Consider the following 5,401-nt stretch of genomic DNA (forward strand, 5'->3'; position numbering starts at 1 on the left):
CTGTAGTTTGAAAGAAATCAAAAGGGATGATTCATCAGTTTCTCATCATTTTTTCTCCTGTTACTCCTGAAGAAGGGATGGGAGCTAGCTGCATCTCCCAAGGAAGTACAGCTGGACTTTCCTCCCAGTGTGTAGAAATTGACACATGAACCTATACATTGGACCAAATAGCCAATGGTCCCGTACACCTCTTTTCTCTTCCAAGCAACATAACATTTTGTCTACAGCGACTGTGTCAAAAGATAATTTACGACTTGGGTTTGTGGTACAGTATGGACATGTGACAACCCTTGTGGGTTAGCTAGAACCACTAACCTTCACCTCAACCCGGTGATTCCCACACTCTTCTTCCTGCGTGCACGGGGCCATTGTGTCTGGTGCCCTGGCACTCATTCTCTGAGGTGCCAGGCACATCCCTCTGCCCTTACACTTCCTCTTACCTTATGGGTCACATCTGCCACATGTCCTCTGGCTTACGGTTAGCCCAACCATCTCCCCTCACCCATTCTTTACATTGAGTGTGTGCAACGGCGTTTCCCACGGACCTGGAAGGCCCTGGAGAGCTGATGGAGTCACTCAACTCCACGGGCCATTCTGTGTCCCTCTGATAACAGGCTCCTGCTCCGTCCTCAGTCCCACATCCCACTTCCGGGCTCCGTCCTTAGTCCCACATCCCACTTCCGGGCTCCGTCCTCAGTCCCACATCCCACTCCCGGGCTCCGTCCTCAGTCCCACATCCCACTTCCGGGCTCCGTCCTCAGTCCCACATCCCACTTCCGGGCTCCGTCCTTAGTCCCACATCCCACTTCCGGGCTCCGTCCTCAGTCCCACATCCCACTCCCGGGCTCCGTCCTCAGTCCCACATCCCACTTCCGGGCTCCGTCCTCAGTCCCACATCCCACTTCCGGGCTCCGTCCTCAGTCCCACTTCCGGACTCCGTCCTCAGTCCCACATCCCACTTCCGGGCTCCGTCCTCAGTCCCACATCCCACTTCCGGGCTCCGTCCTCAGTCCCACGTCCCACTTCCGGGCTCCGTCCTCAGTCCCACATCCCACTTCCGGGCTCCGTCCTCAGTCCCACATCCCACTTCCGGGCTCCGTCCTCAGTCCCACGTCCCACTTCCGGGCTCCGTCCTCAGTCCCACGTCCCACTTCCGGGCTCCGTCCTCAGTCCCACATCCCACTTCCGGGCTCCGTCCTCAGTCCCACATCCCACTTCCGGGCTACGGCGGTGCTGCGGTAACAGAGTTCCGAGTTCGCTGGGACCCCATGGCTGGAGGGCTCGCAGCACCTTCTCAGGGGGACAGGCAGTTATGCATACAGCCAGCTTCTGTGTCACGTATTGTGGCGGCTGATCTTCACCACCAACTTGACTGGATTTGGATTCACCTAGGAACGCTCGCACTCTTTGAGAGAGTTCCCAGAGAATTTTAGCTCAGGAGGGAAACCCTACCTTGGGTATGAGTGGCACCATCCACGTGGGCTGGGCTCTCAGCCTGAATGAAACAAACCTTTCTTCTCTTACATTGCTGCTGTCGGGTGATTTGTCATAGCAACAAGAAAAGTAGCTAGGGCTTGTGCACATTTCTTAGAAGAATGCTTGCAGTGTGAGCATGAGTTTGGATCCTCAATATCTATGAAGAGCCAGGTCACACATGCCTATAATTCCAGCACTGGGGAGGCGGAGACAGGAGGATGCTAAGGGCTTACTGTACAATCTAGCCAAAGCAGCAAGCTCCACAATGAATGAGAGCCCCTGTCTCAAAAAAGAAAGTGGGAAGTAATTGAGGAAGAGCTCTATGTCAACTTCTGCCTTCCACAGGCATGAACACATGCACACAATACACACACACACAAACACATACAGTGTGTCTAATACAGTTGGGAATATAATACCTGATCCCCATACATCTACCTAAGAATAGGCTGGAAATATGGCTCAGTGGTAAGAACTTTACATAGAATCCCCAGTGAGGGGCTGGGGTGTGGCTCAGTGGTAGAGCCCCTGCCTAGAGTCCCCCAGTGAGGGGCTGGGGTGTGGCTCAGTGGTAGAGCACCTGCCTAGAATCCCCCAGTGAGGGGCTGGGGTGTGGCTCAGTGGTAGAGCACCTGCCTAGAATCCCCCAGTGAGGGGCTGGGGTGTGGCTCAGTGGTAGAGCACCTGCCTAGAATCCCCCAGTGAGGGGCTGGGGTGTGGCTCAGTGGTAGAGCACCTGCCTAGAATCCCCCAGTGAGGGACTGGGGTGTGGCTCAGTGGTAGAGCACTTGTCTACCATAAATGAAACCCTAGATTTAATTCCCAGTACTCTAAACAAAATAAAACAAAACCTCAAAAGGGGGAGAAAACAAATCTCTCTCTTTCCTGAAGCTAAAATTTCTGATTTCTAATTCCTGAAACCTTGGGCATTCTTGCACCTTCTTCCTGAATCACGCTGCATGGCCATTGGCTGGTCAGGGTCCTCTAACAGACTGTGCAAAGCACAGGATCCAAAAGCATGGACTGGGACACGGTGTCCACACAGGACTGTGGTCTGCAGTCTTGGTACAGCTCTCACCTCTCTGTGACTGTCTCTCTCATGGCCCTGTGAAAACAGGGCTGCCTGTGATGACAGAGAATGCCTCTCTCCTGGTGGCTCTGTTAGGGCCTTAGAGGTGACAAGGATATATGTCTGGCTGCATCTTTAATCCTTGTGCTGGGGTGTTGGGGAATATTATTTTAAGGTGTAACATTTGTTTATGTTGCGTTTGTTTAACTCTGTGAAGCTGTGTTACTTTGCCTGTCTAAAATGCCTGGTGGTCTAATAAAGAGCCGAACAGCCAATAGTGAGGCAGGAGAAAGGATAGGTGGGGCTGGCAGGCAGAATTGATAGGAGAAATCTGGGAGGGAAGAAAAAAGAGCCAGAGGAGGAGGAGGACATCACTGGTCCGCCACCCAGCTACACAGCAAGCCATGGAGTAAGAAATAATGAAAGGTGTACAGAAATAGAGAAAGGTAAAAGCCAGGAGGCAAAAGCTAAACAGGATAATTTAAATAAAGCTGGTTAGTAACAAGCCAAGCTAAGGCTGGACATTTATAATTAAGAATAAGCACTGGGCAGTGGTGGTGATGGCCTTTAATCCCAGCACTCGGGAGGCAGAGGCAGGCGGATCTCTGTGAGTTTGAGGCCAGCCTGGTCTACAGAACGAGATCCAGGAAAGGTGCAAAGCTACACAGAGAAACCCTGTCTGGAAAAACCAAAAAAAAGAAAAAGAAAAAAAAAAAAGCTTGAATAAGCCTCGTGTGTGATTTATTTGGGAGCTGGGTGGTGGACCCCAAAAAGAGCAAAATCAAGCAGTGCTGGGGAAACAGAGGCAAGCGGTACCTGTGAGTTGGAGGCCAAGCCTCTTTTCCCTTTTATTTTGGGACGAGGGCTCGCTAAGTTGTCCTGGCCTTGAGATGACGTTGAGTCCACCCGCGTCAGCCGCCCAGGCTGCTGAGGTGACAAGCCTTTGTCACTAGATACGGTTTGGTTTCATTTGGTTTTTATATTTGGTTTGTGTTTGTTTTTTGTGTGGTTTCGTTTCCTGCTGGGCAAACATTCCACCACTCTGACACACCATCTCTACTTTAAAAAAAAAAAAACATTAGTAAATGTTTGATTTTGCTCTGTCTTTTCTCCTTGAGCTAAGGCTTGTCTCGTTCAGCCTGGAGGTAAGAGGGGCTGAGTGGCAGGTTGCCAGGATAGGGTCGGGCCTCCCTCGGTGGTATCCAGAGGAGGGCAGAGAGAGAGAGATCAGGAACGTTCTCTTTCCATCAAGAGAGAGGGTCTGGGTCGCAGACTGTGAACAAGTCACTTCCTAGCAGCCTGTGTCTCAGAGGTGTGCGCCTTCCCACAAAATGCCTTTTCTCCCTTCCCTTCCTCATCAAGGAATGATCTCTCAGTCCTCCTGTCTCCTCCCGAACTCACCATCTGCAAAGCCCCGTCCACCCCCTCTCCCAGTGGCAACCACCTCCCAAAGCTACCCTGCCTTTGTATGTCTCCAGGCAACCCCCTTCTCAGGTCTGCGGCTACTCAACCATGTTTCCACTCCTCTCTGTCGCTTGGGACCAACCACATGAACCACACCAGGCCCTGGAATGGACGACAAATCATTCTCGAATCCTCCCCAACCCAATGATGAAGCGACAGGGGCCAGGCATGGTGACTCACTCCCGTCATCCCGGCACCTGCGGGGCTGGAGCGGGGGGACCATGACCGTGTGAGGTCCTGTCTTCAAGAAAGCCTGGAAGAAGGGCTGGAGGATGCAGCACAGTTAATAGAGGGCTTGCCTAGCATGTACAAAGCGATGGTTCCAACCGCTGTTATGCCCAGATTATGACCCCCCAAAGAATCCACCGTAGACCTTTGGATGTCCAGAATGCAACAGCAAGGTTTATTCTGCAGATACAAGTCTAGACAGGGACTCATTCCTACACCCAATACAGTGAGGCAGGGAGGAGTGCCTCTTTCTTGGGGAAGTTAGTTTTTATAGGCAAAACCCATAAAATTTCTTAGAGGGGAGGGGGTTAGTACGGGTCCATCCTTGATTGGTCAAGTTTTTCCAGGGCCTGGACTTCTTCTTTTATCTTATCTGTTTGCCCTGTCAGGAGTTTTACAACTCATCTCCGGGGTCTGGTCTTGTTATCTCTGGAGAGGGGCATCTTGTGGTTAATTGGTTACCATCAGACATCCTGACTCTGTCCTTTTGTTCCTGGGGCTGGCGCCATCATTTCTGGGGACTTGAAACTGGCCTGGCCTAGATCACAGTCCCCAAAGCCGCCACTGAAGACTTTTAGGTACAGAATGCAAAAGTAAGGTGTTTTCTAAGTTTACAAGTCTCCAGGGAGGCTCTTCCAAACCTCTCACTCACAGCAGGGAGGTTGGAAGGAGCCTCCCTTTTCTTTGTGAGGCTAGTTCTTAAAGGCACAGACCATATAATTTATTTTAACCCACCTCCCTTTTTAGTCTTTTGGTCGAATATCCTGACTGTTTTCCAAAGTCCTTGTAGCAGATACAGCCACCTGGGGAAAAGGGGTCTAAGTTCTTATCTACACTTAGGAATTCTGGTTTAAGCTTCTCTTTGTCTGTAGGGGATAGAGTGGGGGGTTTTACTGAGGTATCACATTTCCCCCCTTTCTTTGTTCCTAGAGGGGCTCAATCATGAGCCCCTAACTTGCTCTAATTCAAGAGATTCCCATGTTCTCACTTCGGGGTCTGCACACGACTCGTATTCAGTGGTCCTGACTTGTGTATAACCCCATTGTACCATGAGTTATATGCTGCCTAGCCTCTGTTTTATAAATTGTACTAGTCTGTTAAGTATATAGGGCCTGAATAAGATAATGAGGATCACAGTGGGCCCTATTAGACTTGCCTCTATGT

At 50.9% G+C, this 5,401-nt stretch overlaps 1 protein-coding gene across 2 annotated transcripts in view; it reads right to left on the minus strand.

The window, feature by feature from the left end:
• Positions 1 to 1,040, minus strand: part of Muc12 (mucin 12, cell surface associated) — a 39,378-nt gene extending 38,338 nt beyond the window's left edge. The window contains exon 1 of one of the 2 annotated variants that reach the window (XM_076560843.1): positions 546 to 1,040. The gene's annotated coding sequence lies outside the window, so the exon portion shown is untranslated. Of the gene's footprint in view, positions 1 to 440 lie in introns of both variants that reach the window. The other variant, XM_076560841.1, reaches the window with a different exon arrangement.
• Between the last annotated feature and the right edge of the window lie 4,361 nt (positions 1,041 to 5,401).

Source organism: Peromyscus maniculatus, chromosome 23 (genome assembly GCF_049852395.1).
Source record: "Peromyscus maniculatus bairdii isolate BWxNUB_F1_BW_parent chromosome 23, HU_Pman_BW_mat_3.1, whole genome shotgun sequence".
NCBI classification, from domain to species: Eukaryota; Metazoa; Chordata; class Mammalia; order Rodentia; family Cricetidae; genus Peromyscus; species Peromyscus maniculatus.